This window comes from Corythoichthys intestinalis, chromosome 13, assembly GCF_030265065.1.
Source record: "Corythoichthys intestinalis isolate RoL2023-P3 chromosome 13, ASM3026506v1, whole genome shotgun sequence".
NCBI classification, from domain to species: Eukaryota; Metazoa; Chordata; class Actinopteri; order Syngnathiformes; family Syngnathidae; genus Corythoichthys; species Corythoichthys intestinalis.
The window spans coordinates 55,173,157-55,188,466 of NC_080407.1; the positions used below are offsets into that span (position 1 = coordinate 55,173,157).

At 41.0% G+C, this 15,310-nt stretch overlaps 1 protein-coding gene across 35 annotated transcripts in view; it reads left to right on the top strand.

The window, feature by feature from the left end:
• Nucleotides 1-15,310, top strand: part of LOC130928466 (receptor-type tyrosine-protein phosphatase delta) — a 424,924-nt gene that overhangs the window by 139,631 nt on the left and 269,983 nt on the right. For all 35 annotated transcript variants that reach the window (XM_057855080.1, XM_057855082.1, XM_057855084.1 and 32 more), the window contains exons 5-6: nucleotides 9,756-9,826; nucleotides 12,998-13,091. The gene's annotated coding sequence lies outside the window, so the exon portion shown is untranslated. The remainder of the gene's footprint in view (nucleotides 1-9,755; nucleotides 9,827-12,997; nucleotides 13,092-15,310) is intronic.

The following is a 15,310-nucleotide window of genomic DNA, read 5'->3' on the forward strand; positions in this document are numbered from 1 at the left end:
AACAGCTCACATCATCCCCACTGTGAAGCATGGTGGAGGGAGCATCATGATTTGGGGCTGTTTTGCTGACTAAGGGCCTGGACAACTTGCAATCGTTAATAGAAGAATAAATTCAAAGGTTTTGGAGGAAAACCTGAGGCCCTCTGCCAGACCGTTGAAGGTAAAAAACAGAATGGATGCTGCAACATGACAATGATCCAAAACACAGGAGTAAATCAACTTCAGAAGAACCAAATACATGTTTTGGATTGGCCAAGTCAAAGTCCAGACTTGAACGCCATTGAGTTGCTGTGGCATGACCTGAAGACAGCGATTCATACCAGACATCCCAGGAATCTGACTGAACTGCAGCAGTTTTGTAGAGAAGAATGGGCCAAGATTAGTCCTGATCGATGTGCGAGACTGATCTGCAGCCACAGGAAGCATCTGGTTGAAGTTATTGCTGCCAAAGGGGGAGCCACAAAATATTAAATGTGATGGTTCACTGACTTATTTTTCCCCCTTCGGTCATTTTTTGCATACTATCCTTGTTAAAATATGAAAAACTACAAATGTTTGGGTAGTTTTAGTTAAAGCAGACACTGTTTTTTCATCTGTGTGATTTTGTCAAAGAGCAGATCACATTTGATGGTGATTTTATGCAGAAATGTCAGCAGTATGTAGATGGCAATGTAGTGTAAAGCGCTTTGAGCATCTTGAAAGGTGGAAAAGTACAATGCAAGTATAACACAATTTAAAAACGATTGACACAATTTTTACTCAAAGTGGGGGGCTGGTTGACATCAGATTGACCTATAAAAGAATTTTAAATCTCAAAAACGATAGCAGCAGAAACTATCGTTTTTAAAAATATATTTGCATCTGATTGGGGTGGGGGTGAGGGGGGGACTTCACATAGGTGCCCCCCTCTGTTCAGACGCCAGTAATACAAAAAGGCATGCAAAATAAAGACAAAGATCATTTTTTCCTCTCCAATACTTGTACTCTAGTTTTCCAATTATAAGGGGCTCCATTGCCGAGAGTCAAATATTCCAGATTATTAAAGAGACCAAAAGTTATAAAAGAAGGAAATGAATGTATGTCGTTCAGGGTGCCAAAGTACAAGCGCGGTCGTAAACATGCTGTTAAATCAAAAGCAATAATGTTTCTCGTCCGAAAGTTTGATCCTCCGCCTGGGGACATTTGTCATGCGGTTCCGCCTTTGCCATCGCTCCGTGACGGCGGGATATTTGTTCTTATTTGCCGCTGACAGCTCAATGCGGACTCTGGTGTGTAACAGAGTCATAAAAGCAGCACGGAAATTTATTTGGCCTCGCTGTCAGGTTTTCTTCCTTGTGGAAAAGCGTCGGTCAAAATCGGGACAAGCGGCGCAGCAGGACTTTGGTACAGCGGCGTTAACTCCTTCGGTCCAATTGCTCTTTTTGTCACTGGCCAATCCATTTCACCAAGGAGGGATGAAGGGGAATGAACATTCGTTCATTGGCTATAAAACTAATGGTGTCTTTTACGACAAGCTTCATGCTAATACCAAAATGGCTAACACATGGGTGGGCAATTAGTGGACAGATAGGACACCTTTTCACCAATCCAGTGTCTTACAAGTGTTAGCAGTTGATTGCAGTCAGTTGCAGGGGTGGATCTAGAAAAATATTTATAGGGTGGCAAATATTTCACTATGGTGTAATACATCATCGATTCTCTGGAAAATGATAAAATATTCTGCCACGATTTAATTCAAACGTCTTAGTTCGATTGAATACAAAATGATGAAGGCATTTAACACAATCTGATCCAATTTAACGTATTTCCCGCACTATAAGGCGCACCTAAAAGCCTTCAATTTTCCCAAAAGCCGACAGTGCGCCTTGTAATCCGATGCGCTTTACATATGGATCAATATTGGTTAATCATGGCATGAAATTCCCTTTAGCGCCACTCCATCTAGTGGATGCATAATGGAACTCTAACCACTACCACTGCTACGACTACTGCAGCACCTTATGATGCAGTTTGCCCTATATGGTGCTGGCCAAAAGTATTGAAACCCCTGCAATTCTGTCAGATAATGCTCAATTTCTCCCAGAAAATGATTGCAATTACAAATGCTTTGGGATTAATATCTTCATTTATTTCACTTGCAATGAAAAAACACAAAAGAGAATGGGGAAAAAAAATTATGATAATTTTACACAAAACTCCAAAAATGGGCTGGACAAAACTATTGGCACCCTTTGAAAAATCCAGTGATGCTTCTCTAATTTGTGTAATTAACAGCACCTGTTACTTACCTGTGGCACATAACAGGTGGTGGCAAGAACGAAATCACACTTGCAGCCAGTTAAAATGGATTAAAGTTGACTCAACCTGTGTCCATGTGTGTACCACAATGAGCATGGAAGAAAGAAAGAAGACCAAAAAACTGTCTGAGGACTTCAGAAGCAAAATTGGGCAATCTCAAGCCTACAAGTCCATCTCCAAAGACCTGAATGTCCCTGTGTCTACCGTGTGCAGTGTCATCAATAAGTGTAAAGCCCACGGCACTGTGGCTAACTTCCCTAGATGTGGACGGAAAAGAAAAAATGACAAGAGATTTCAACGAAAGATTGTGCGGATGGTGGTTAAAGAACCTTGACTAACATCCCAAAAAGTTCAAGCTGTACAATCCGTCGGCATCTGAATGAAAAGGGACTGTATGGTAGGATACCCAGGAAGACCCACTCCTGACCCAGAGACATAAAAAAGCCAGGCCAAAACTTACCTGAGAAAGCCAAAAACGTTTTGGCAGAATGTTCTCTGGTCAAATGAGACAAAAGTAGAGCTTTTTGGGAAAAGGCATCAACGTAGAGTTTACAGGAAGAAAAACAAGGCCTTCAAAGAAAAGAACACAGTCCCACAGTCAAACATGGCGGAGGTTTTGGGGTTGCTTTCCTGCCTCTGGCATTGGACTGCTTGACTGTGTGCATAGCATTATGAAGTCTGAAGACTACCAACAATTTTTGCTGCATATGTAGGGCCCAGTGTGAGAAAGCTGGGTCTCCATCTGAGGTTATGGGTCTTCCAGCGGGACATTGACCCAAAACATCGTTTAAAAAGCACTAGAGACTTCTAAAGTGGCCAGACCTGAATCCCATAGAACACCTGTGGAGAGATCTGAAAATGGCACCCTTCAAATCTGAGACCTGGAGGCGTTGGCCAAAGAAGAACGGTCTAAAATTCCAGCAGAGCATTGCAAGAAACTCATTGATGGATACCGGAAGCAGTTGTTCGCTGTCATTTTGTCGAAAGGTTGCGCGCCCAAGTATTAGGCTTTTGTCCGGCCCATTTTTTGAGTTTTGTGTAAAATGATCATGATTGAATTTTTTTCCCCATTTTCTTTTGTGTTTTTCATTGCAAGCAAAATAAATGAAGATATTACTACCAAGGCATTTGTAATTGCAGTCACTTTCTGGGAGAAATTGAGCATTATCTGACAGAATTGCACGGGTGCCAATACTTTTGGCCAGCAGTGTATATTACTATTACGAGGATCCTTACTAACACCACTACTTAAATGATGGCGGTATATGTCAAATTGAAGTTCATCTGTGCCGATTAGGGTGGTAATTGTAGAGGCAAGCCTATCTTTTCAGGTGGCAGTTGCCCCTCCTGTGCCACCCAGGTAGATCCGCCCCTGTTCAGGTGCTGCTTGTTTCAGCAGAAACCTCATTGGCTAAACTGTCAGTACTGGTTGGATTGAAACAAAAACCAGGATCCACAGCGTCCCTTTGTGGAATAATTGTCCACCCATCGGCTAACATATCAAGGACTTGCAGCACGTTTAAATGGTCAAATATTGCATAAACAATATTGTTTCATTGTAAAATCTAATTGTAGGTGTGTATTATACTGCCCCCTGGTGGTTAAGACATTCATACGTTGTGGAGCGGCATAATTTCCATTGAAGCAAAACAAAAGTGTCTTCTAAATTCAATTTTACAGTAATTATTAGGGTTGTTCCGATCATGTTTTTTTGCTCCGAATCCGATCATTTTAGTTTGAATATCTGCCGATCCCGATATTTCCAGTTCCGATTGCGTATTTTTGCTCCCGATTCAATTCCAATCATTCCCGATAATTTTTCCCGATCATATACATTTTGGCAATGCATTAAGAAAAAAATGAATAAAACTTGGACGAATATATACATTCAACATACAGTACATAAGTACTGTATTTGTTTATTATGACAATAAATCCTCAAGATGGCATTTACATTATTAACATTCTTTCTGTGAGCGGGATCCACGGATAGGAAGACTTGTGACTTTGTATATTGTGACTAAATATTGCCATCTAGTGTATTTGTTGAGCTTTCAGTTAATGATACTGTAGCCATTTAACTTCTGCCCAAATGCATGATGGGAAGTGCAACCACGACTGTGCGTCGTGGTACCAATTGATATATCCTCTCTGCGTTGGGAAATGACATAGGGTGTTAAGAAAAAGATCAACTACTACCTTTCTTCCCCACATTGCTTCACACGATTATTCTAATCGTTGGGAGAGGGATTGTAAGGCTTTAGCCATTAAAAAAAAAAAAAAAAAAAGGCTCCAAAGGCTGCCAAAATTCTCTCTACTCATTTTACGATGCCTTTTAGCCCTATATACTGTAAGGGTAAAATGGCGCCATTATAGATTGAACGCGACAATGCGTGAGTGGGTCATGCAGCGCATGCATTAATTGCGTTAGATATTGTAACGTGATAAATGTAATAAATATTCATTCTCGCCGTTAACGCGATAAATTTGATAACCCTACCTTAAGCTTAAACTAAAGACCGGAAGAGTGTAACACATTATGTCTGTAACATTAAATACAATTAGAAAATGATTTAATTAAAAAATATATATATATATTTAAAAAAGGCATGTCCGATATTTTTTTGCCGATTCCGATACTTTGAAAATGACGTGATCGGACCCGATCGATCGGGACATCTCTAGTAATTATAGGGTCATGGAAAATATGGAAAATAAGTTAAGGTTAGCAAGCTCCATTGACTTGCGATAGCTTAGCCACTCCGGAGCCCTGACGCTAACAAATAACGAACAAACTGCAATTTGTTGAAACCAACTCCACCGACTAATTAGATCTCTGAACTTCCCCTTTAATCAAACAATTGAAATTTTAACTAAAGCTGCCTTTGACATGTTTTCAAGTTTTTTGAATAAACTGCCACTTCAGAAACTTTCAGCTTGAGGTTTATTCAAAAAAACTAAGTGATTTCTTAAATTCTAATTGGATGTTAATTCATTTTCTGCTACTGATGGTGCTAGACATCCGATCCATTTGAAGCTTGAGGGCTAGCGATAAACTCGGAGCCTCACAACCGGACGTCTATTAATGTCAGTGGCACTGACTGAGTGAAATGATTGAATGCTGAAATTGCCGACAGCAGGGCTCCTTTCTGTCATTACCTTTCTGGCCTTTCTTTAATTAAATCCACTCTGTCTCACGTTATTAAGCGGACTCCTCGGAGACGGCGTTGGCCTGAGAAGTGAAAATGAAACGGGTAAGATGGATGTCGAGCACGTGTGGAAATCGCGGCGCGTTACTCCCGTGCCCCCCTTCCACTTGAAGCGCTTCCTGTTTGCTCCTTCAGTGCCCACTCAGCAAAGAACGTGGGATGATGACCCAGACGCTTCACACCCCCCAAACTCTTCAATGCGCTCATGCTCGTTTCTAATTAACAATGCGAGCAGGCACCGGTGAGGGAGCGAAGGAAAATGGGTCAGCTGGCACTTAGGGACTGTTGCGATTTAGTGGAGCAATAGCACAAACTAGTGGCGAACACGAAGAAGCGCATATTACACAAATACTCATTTTGAATATGAAGCCAGCAGTACTTTCAACGTTTACTACTACAGTCCCTGACAAAACTCTTGTCGCTTATCCATTTTGTAGAAATGATTGCTAATAACCTGACTTTTAATGATTCAACTGCTTTCAGAAATGGCTCATTTGAAAGCTAAGCCCCTCCCAAATGATGTTGAATGTACAAAAATATGTTTCGTTGAAAAAAGATTTATCATTTAATGAAGAAATAAAGGTCCAATGTTGGCAAGACAAACGTTTTGTCGCCAACAAAAAGTGTGAAAATTGAACAAAAAATGTACTTCAAATACAAAAATATGTTACACAATATAAACGAATTAAGTAGTGGTGCTGTGAGATCCAAATTTAATATTTTGTATGACTTCCATGGGCTTCGGCAAGGATTCCTACAATTTATTGATGAAGTTATCAAAGAAAGCAGTCTTGCATGCCTCCCAGAGTTCATCAACATTCTTGGGTTTCGTCTTCCATGCTTCCTCTTTCATCCTACCCCAGACATGCTTAATGATTTTCATGTCTGGTGACTGGGCTGGCCAGTCCTGAAAGATCTTGATCTTCTTTGAACTTTGAGGTAGAGATTGAAGTATGTGATGGAGCACCATTCTGCTGCAGAATTTGTCCCTTTTTATGGTTAGGGATGTAAGAGGCAGCTTTGTTGAGATTTCAGACTATCTATGTTGCTTTCCACCCTGCAGATCTCTCGCACACCCCCATATTAGATGTAACCCCAGACCATGATTTTACCAACACCAAACTTCAATGTTTTCTGAGTGAATCTCGGATCCATGCGGGCTCCAGTAGGTCTCCTGCAGTATTTGCGGCGACTGTGGTGTAATTCAATGGACGATTCATCTGAAAAATCCACCTTTTGCCACAAAACTGTGAAGTTTGGTGGTGGCAAAATCATGGTCTGGGGTTACAACCAGTATGGGGGTGTGTGAGAGATCTGCAGGGTGGAAGACAGCAAAAATAGTCTGAAATATCAACAAATCTCATCTGCCTCTTACATTCCTAACCATAAAAAGGGACAAATTCTGAAGCAGGATGGTGATCTTTTTCCACTGCAGCAGAGCTCCACAAGACCTGGTCACCTGAAGTCCCTGTGTCAACCAGAACAGTCTGTCGAATTCTGTCTAGAAATGGCCTCCATGGTCAAATCAGTGCCCAGAAACCAGCATTAAACAAAAGACAATTAATAAAACCATGTTGCATTTGCTAAGGCCCACAGCCTGTCAAAACGATGGATGCTGGAAAAGTGGCAAAAGGCGGATTTTTCAGATGAATCTTCCATTGAATTACACCACAGTCGCCGCAAATGTTGCAGGAGACCTACTGGAGCCCGCATGGAGCCGAAACAGTGAAGTTTGTCAGTGGCAAAATCATGGTCTGGGGTTACATCCAGTATGGAGGTGTAAGGCAACATAAATAGTCTGAAATATCAACAAATCTTAGCTGCCTCTTACATTCCTAACCATAAAAAGGGACAAATTCTGCAGCAGGATGGTGCTCCATCGCATACCTCAAAGTTCCTCAAGGCAAAGAAGATCAAGATCCTCCAGGACTGGCCAGCCCAGTCACCAGACATGAACAGGATGAAAGAGGAAGCATGGAAGACGAAACCCAAGAATGTTGATGAACTCAGGGAGGCATGCAAGACTGCTTTCTTTGATTTTCCTGATGACTTCATCAATAAATTATAGTATGACTATGAATCCTTGCCAAAGCCCATGGAAGTCATACAAAATATTAAATTTGGATCTCACAGCACCACTACTTAATTCATTTATGTTATGTAACATGTTTTTGTATTTGAAGTACATTTTTTGTTCAATTTTCACACTACTTTCTGTAGGTGACAAACCTTTTGTCTTACCAGAATTTGACATTGATGTCTTCATTAAATGATACGTCTTTTTTCAGTGAAACAAATATATTTTTGTACATTCAACATCATTTGGGAGGGTTGTAGCTTTCGTATGAGTAATGGAAACTATTTCAATTTTTCAGTCAGTCAGAATGGATTGGACGTCGAGCACCGTCAACGGCAGACAACGAGTTCAATATTTATACACGATGGCTGTGATTTCGATTATTTGCGATGGGGGGGGAGAGGTGTGAGTGCGCCCTTTTCTCCTTTCATCTGATCTGCGCAAAGACTTGAAAATCGATCCAACAAAAGCTTTTAAGGCCGCTATTGTAGCGATGCGAGGTGAAGCAGTGGCAGGAGCGCTTGTATATTTAAGATCATATTTTCCAGCGGGTGCGTGGAGCCAGGAGGAAGAGGTGTCGGGTGTCCTCAAAGTGGCGCATGGAGCTTCTCTTTTTCACGTGATCCTTAATGTGTTTTCCCTTCTTCACTTCCTCCTGAGCTATATCAGCCCATTACGGCTCTCGTGCCTGGATAAGAAGCTGTAGGAACATTTTTGGACATGAAACAAAGCAGAAAACGTGTACAAAAATAAGAACAAATACAGCCCCTAGCAAAAAAGCATGGAATGACCAGTCTCGAACAAGCACTCACTCAGACATTTGTAAAACAAACTCGGGTAAAAAGCTTGAAAAACTAATGAATTAGTTGAAAAGTGCAACTCCTTGGCATTCAGAAACTCTAAAAGAAATGAATAAAAACATTGTGGTGGTCAGTGAATGTTACTTTTATAGAGCAAGTGCATGGAAATAAATATAGAATCACCCCATTCTGAGGAAAAATATGGAATCATTAGAAACAAACAAAGAAATAACAATCAAAACACATCTCGAGTATTTAGTTGCACCAGCTCTGGCTTTTATGACAGCTTGCAGTCTCTGAGGCATGGACTTGATGAGCATTCATCAATTTGGTGCCAACTCTCTTTGATTGCAGTTGCCAGATCGGAGCCTTTCTGTGGACCATTTTTTTTGCAATTTCCACCACAGGTTTTCAATAGGGTTGAGATCTGAGAAATTTGCTGGCCATGACATTGACCGGAAAAGTCTTTCTACAAGGAATATTTTAACAGTTTTTGCACTGGCTTGACGCATTGTCATCTCCGTTTTTTTTTTTTTTTTGCTTCAGCTTTTGGAATACGTAAAAAGGTTGTCCGCCCGATTGTCTGCCTGAGGGGTCCACTGTCCGACAAAGCCAAGGCAGCCCTGCTGTGCAAACACTCAAGATGCTAATTGGAGACTCGACTCACGAGACAATGTCTCGAGACTTGACAAGCAGACTCGAAAATCACTGTTCCCACCTGCCAGGGATCCTTTAAGTCGTCTTGGCCGCTCTCGCCACACCCTCACGGAACATCATGGCAATCAAAAATAGACCTCAAGACTCAACTCGACATAACCTTATGACTCGACTTACTTGTGACTCTGATTATAGTGACTCGTTTGGAAAATGGCTGCTTGAAACTAAAATGGCTGCCTTCCCGCGTCTTGTGGGGCATGGCTTCTTGAGTGACTCATAGGTAAACAGGCCCTAAAATATAGCCTTCCACCCCTCCTGTGCAATTTGCACAATTCATGTTCACGTAATGAATATTCTAGTACCGGCAGCCGGTGGGAACAAGGGAAAGAGCGGGAACAGAAGCGCCGCCGCGCCGCTCGTTCATTTTTAGCTGCCTCGTTTGAGCCTGACGAGCTGAGCGCGGACTTTTTCGACACAATGGTGTCAAACTCAAAAGAGGCCTGTGATGTCGGAGCAGCTCGCTCGCACGAAGCCGACGCCGCACCTGCCGGATGCGGGGAAAGCCGAGCCAAGCTGAACCTGAACTGACTAACTCAGCTTGGGTGGTTTTGGCGCTTCGAATCGCACCTGAAGGCTTTTTTCTCACGATGACATAATGACATGGGCAAATACACATATCAAACTCTCTTCTTGTGTCTGTTTGTGTTTCCCCAGGGAAATTCAGAGGAGTTTTGTTCTTCTCCATTCTGGTCCGAGGCAGCAATAGCAACTCTTATTCCAAATAGGTAAGGATCACGTCAGAATTCGTATTTTTTGCATTGACACAAGCGCAAGACAAATAATGCTTGAACACAGAGAGTATAAATGGTGCATTTGCGACCTCTGGTGGACATAAACGTGTCCTGCTTCTGTAACTGGGCTCTTATGCCTGATAGATTTGACTTGATTTTAAAAAAATGAAAATTGGATAACGTATTTTTTAGGGCTGTCAAACAATAAAAAATTTTAATCGAGTTAATTACAGCTTAAAAATTAATTAATCACAATTAATCACAATTCAAACCATCTATAAAATATGCCATTTTTTTCTAAAAATTATTGTTGGAATGGAAAGATAAGACACAAGACGGATATATACATTCAACATACCGTACATAAGTACTGTATTTGTTTATTATAACAACAAATCAACAAAATGGCATTAACATTATTAACATTCTCTTAAAGCGATCCATGGGTAGAAAGACTTGTAGTTCTTAAAAGATAAATGTGTAAAGATGTCCCGATCGATCGGGTCCAATCACGTCATTTTCAAAGTATCGGAATCGGCAAAAAAATATCCGACATGCCTTTTTTACATTTAGATAATTTTTAATTAAGTCGTTTTCTAATTGTATTAACGTTACAGACAAAATGTCATACACTCATCCAGAGTCTTTAGTTTTGGCTTAAAGTAGGGTTATCAAATTTATCATGTTAACGGCGGTAATCAATTTTTAAAAAATTAATCACGTTAAATTATTTACCGCAATCAACGCATGCGCTGCACGACCCACTCACGCAATGTCGCGTTCAATCTATAATGGTGCCGTTTTACCTCTATATAGAACTAAAAGGCAGCGTAAAACGAGTAGAGTGAATTTTGGCAGCCTTTAGTCTTTTTTTTTAATTGGCTAAAGCCTTACAATCCCTCTCTCAACAATTAGAAATCTTAGAAATATAATATTAGAAATATTAGAAATGTGGGGAAGAAAGGTAGTAGTTGATCTTTTTCTTAACACCCTATGTTATTTCCCAACGCAGAGAAGATATTTCAATTGGTGCCACTTTGCACAGTCATGGTTGCACTTCCCATCATGCATTTGGGCAGAACAGTTAAATGGCTATAGTAACATTTACTGAAAGCTCAACAAATACACGAGATGGCAATATTTAGCCACAATATACAAAGTCACATTTATCCTTTAAGAATTACAAGTCTTTCTATCCGTGGATCTCTCGCACAGAAGGAATGTTAATAATGTAAATGCCATCTTGAGGATTTATTGTCATGATAAACAAATACAGTACTTATGTACGTCCGAGTTTTATTCATTTTTTCCTTAATGCATTACCAAAATGTATATGATCAGGAAAAATTATCGGGAATGATTGGGATTGAATCGGGAGCAAAAAAAAAAAAAAAAAAAAAAAGCAATCGGATCGGGAAATATCGGGATCGGCAGATACTCAAACTAAAACGATCGGGATCAGATGGGGAGCAAAAAAAACGTGACCGGAACAACTTTATAAATGTTCATACAAGTTATAGAAATTTTATATTAAAACCCCTCTTAATGTTTTCGTTTTATTAAAATTTGTAAAATTTTCAATCAAAAAATAAACTAGTAGCTCGCCATTGTTGATGTCAATAATTACACCATGCTCACTCATGGTACTAACCCATAAAATCAGTTGGACCCAAGCGCCAGCAGAGGGCGCCAAACACCAAAAAACAAGTAACAAGGGGGCATTACACTGCTGTCATTTTAATCTGTTTGAGCGGGGAATTGCGTCAAATATTTTAACGTGATTAATTTAAAAAAATAATTACCGCCCGTTAACGTGATCATTTTGACAGCCCTAGTATTTTTATTTTTGTACTTTGGTTACGTCAATGGCTGCCAATCCATTTGAACTGGGAGGGTTGGCAGCGAATTAAGGAATTGAATCCCCAATTCTTATTTAATCAACATTTTTCTATTGGGAAAACATTTTGTTGCTGTTTTGGTGGGCTACATCAGAGTTGGACAGCCTCACCATGTCATGCCACGGCGAAATTGCGTCATACCATGACGAATGAGAATTTTTTTTCCCCCAAGAAGAACCATAACAAGGATCAATTTGAAATATTTCATTAGCCAGGCTAATGTCGTAGCTCTCAGCTAAAGTTCATGTACGTAAAATGCATAGCTGATTACAGCTACATTACCGTATGGAGTAATACAACATTTTTTCTTGTTGCAGTAGTATGACTTAAATCTCAGTCCTTCTTTTTTCCTTTTTTTTGGACCTAAAACGTACTACATTACCACAACAATCATAGTCCTTCTGTTAACCCATTTCAAAGAGTAGGGGGAAATTCTAATAGCCGTGTAAAGACTTTTACTAGTTTCAGTGAGAAGTTGAATAGTTTTTTTTGCTGTTAACTACATTTTGACACAAACTAACGTTGAAGTACCATTTAGCTTAGCAACGAGAAGTATGGGAATCATTTTTTGTGTCCCAGAGCTCGCGAAACTTGAAAAACGCATTCATCAACGTTTCGTCAGCCATGATTGCGTATATCAGTCCACGGAAACAACCTGATAGCACAGATATAAGTACGGCTGCCACTTTGCTATTGGATGCGTTGTTAACGTTAGCGAGGCGGCGCTCTGAAAATAGAGCAAGGCTCCATTTGGGCCCCCTCCCCTTGGTGCAAATTCATTCGAACTTGCCGTTCCACCCAAGACGGCACTTTCGCCGAAAAGTCCGATCCAAAATACTGTAATGCCCCTCTTTATTGTGGCAACAAAAATATAGAAAAAAAAAAACGAGCGGGCTGCCTCGACATGCGACTGCTATCTCTCGCTATCTCGCCCGTCCTCCCATTCTTCTTACTCGCTTCACGCTACGTCACTGCTCCCCAGTCCGATGGTCTCTCATGGGGGCTGCGCTTAGTTACGGACATTACAATACACAATGAACAGGTTGCCGCTGAACTCTGCCGCTAGTATGAAACGGCCTTAAAAAAAAAAAATCTCATTTGCAAAGCGTGGCGGCTTTTATTTCGGTGTGGCGGTGCGCCACAATCTTTTATTTGTAGGGGTAACCCTGTATAATGATACTAAGTATTAGAGGATGAATAACAAACAGTAGTTGGAGAAATAAAGCAATGAGAGTAAACTACTAATCATAAACAATATGTTTTCCAGGTGGGCAGGTGGGCGGTGGTAGAGTTTGTTAGTTCTCCACCTGCGGCATCCGGACAGCATGTTGGCACCTCCGTGAACCCAGCCTCGTTCTCTGGTAAGTAAGCCCATTTTATGAAACACATGTTGTTTTTATCACCTTGATAACTTGCATATTGCCGATAATATGCGTGAATTGAAGGAATATCCTAAATTAGGGGAGGGACCTCTGGGTACTTTACAAGGCTAACGATAACGATGATCTCATGATATGGCGATACAACAATTATCGAAGCATTGGTCAGGAAATTCTTCGACCCGGGCCGGCGAGAACCCGACAACCCGTCCAAAAGGCCAAAATCCACGCGTTTACCTTAGTCTTAACCCCTCGGGGGCGTTGATGTTCACTCCTATGTTTCTCCCAGCCCTCCTTGCGTAAACCGCCATCTGCGCGCCGAGGCCTGCTACGCGATATCGGGATTTTCAACTCGTAATTGAAGCCCCCACTGTTTTGATTTAATTATAGTAGCCCACAATCAGCTAATACAGCTTCATGAATATGCATCAAAACAAAAGTGTGCGAGCCTGCGGCACATAACAAACATGACAGCAGATTGGATTCTCATCTTTTTAATGGTAGCTCTGCATGTAATGCAAAAGCTAGCATCGATACTCACAGAACAGTTTTAAGCATCTCAGGTGCCACAAAATCCCTTTGACCTCTAACACTGAATGAACTGTAACCAAAAAAATTGAGTTTATCTATAGTATCTTCAAATTTACAATTAATATTTGAAAACAGTACAATCTTAATCATATTCAAATCAAATATTCATTGGTTGCCAGTGACAGTGATCCTCTACGAGTGCTAAACTCATTTCAATTCATGGCAGAAGCATGAAACCACCCCTACCAATATGGCCTCAGGGTAGCCATCTTGGTAGGGGCGACATTCCCATCAAAGCCAATGTATTGACGCTAAAATAAAGTTATGCTAGCTAGTGAAGGAATCTGACCTTTAAACCAGATTGCCGGAATCAAGCCAGCCAAACCGCTGGACCCGCGCTGGGCCGGCGAGATCCTGACAATCCAGCCAAAAGGCCAACCTCCGCGCGTTCACCTTAGTCTCAACCCCTTGTACTGACTCCATTTTGATAGCTGGAAAAAAGCTTCGAAGCACAAGTTGACAATTTATTCTGAGTCGACAGCAATCATACAGCACAGAGGGGACCCAGGCGAGGATCCAAGGTCACCATATCACAATTCAACAAAAGGTTCCTGAGAAAAATGACAATGTTTAGCCTGCAAACAGTTTGCTGAAGACATGTCAACAAAGCACATGGATTACTGGAACCATGTTCTATGGTCTGATGAGACGGGTGGGCTTTCTTGTGTACTGTCATCAGAAGAGGCTTCCTCCTGGGCTGACAGCCATGCACACCAATTTTGATGTATGGTCGGAGCACTAACAGGCTGACCCCCCACCTCTTCAATCTCTGCAGCAATGCTCACAGCACTCCTGTAATGAGTCACATGACATTTTGGAGTGAAAATGACAAGCAGTACTCAATTTGGACATTTAGGGATGTACGTAGTTTCTATGTGGTGTCCTCACTTTTGTTGCCAGGGGTTTAGATATGAATGGCTATATTTTGAGGGGAAAAGAAAAGAACTCTATTATATAAGCTCCACACAGACTACTTTTCATTGTGTCATTTTGTCAGTGTTGTCCCATGAAAAGATATACTTAAAAAATATCTGCAGAAATGCGAGGGGTGTACTCACTTTTGTGATACACTGTATGTATGCCACTTTCCCACAAAAATTTTCGCGAACCGGCTTTCTAGTTGCCAGTTGTAGTATACGGACTACGTGTCCCATGATCACACTGGGCTCATTTAGCCAATGGCACAGGTCTTGAAGGGGTTCAAACATAGAATATCTAGGTTCCTATTAGATGATATCTAGTGCGAATCGCCGTTTCGTGGAATGCGCAGAGGAGTATAACAAAACTTTTTTTTTTTTTTTTTTTTTTTTTAATAGAGTTGTCTGCGAGCTAGATGCAGCCTTCAAAAGAGCCAGACCTGGCTCGCGAGCCATAGGTTCCCGACCCCTGGTCTAACCCCCATCTTCAATTGTCATTGCTCATATGAAGGAGTTGATCACATGACATGAAATGATGGAAAGACCCCAGATGGATTCTGTTCATGTTTGAATCAGGATAGCCACAAGATGGCGCCATTTGCTCATGGAATAAAGTCTCAAAAAGGATTTCATTTCAGGTTCAGGAAAATAATTGTTGAGCCCAGTACTGCTACACTACAGAAAGCCATTTTC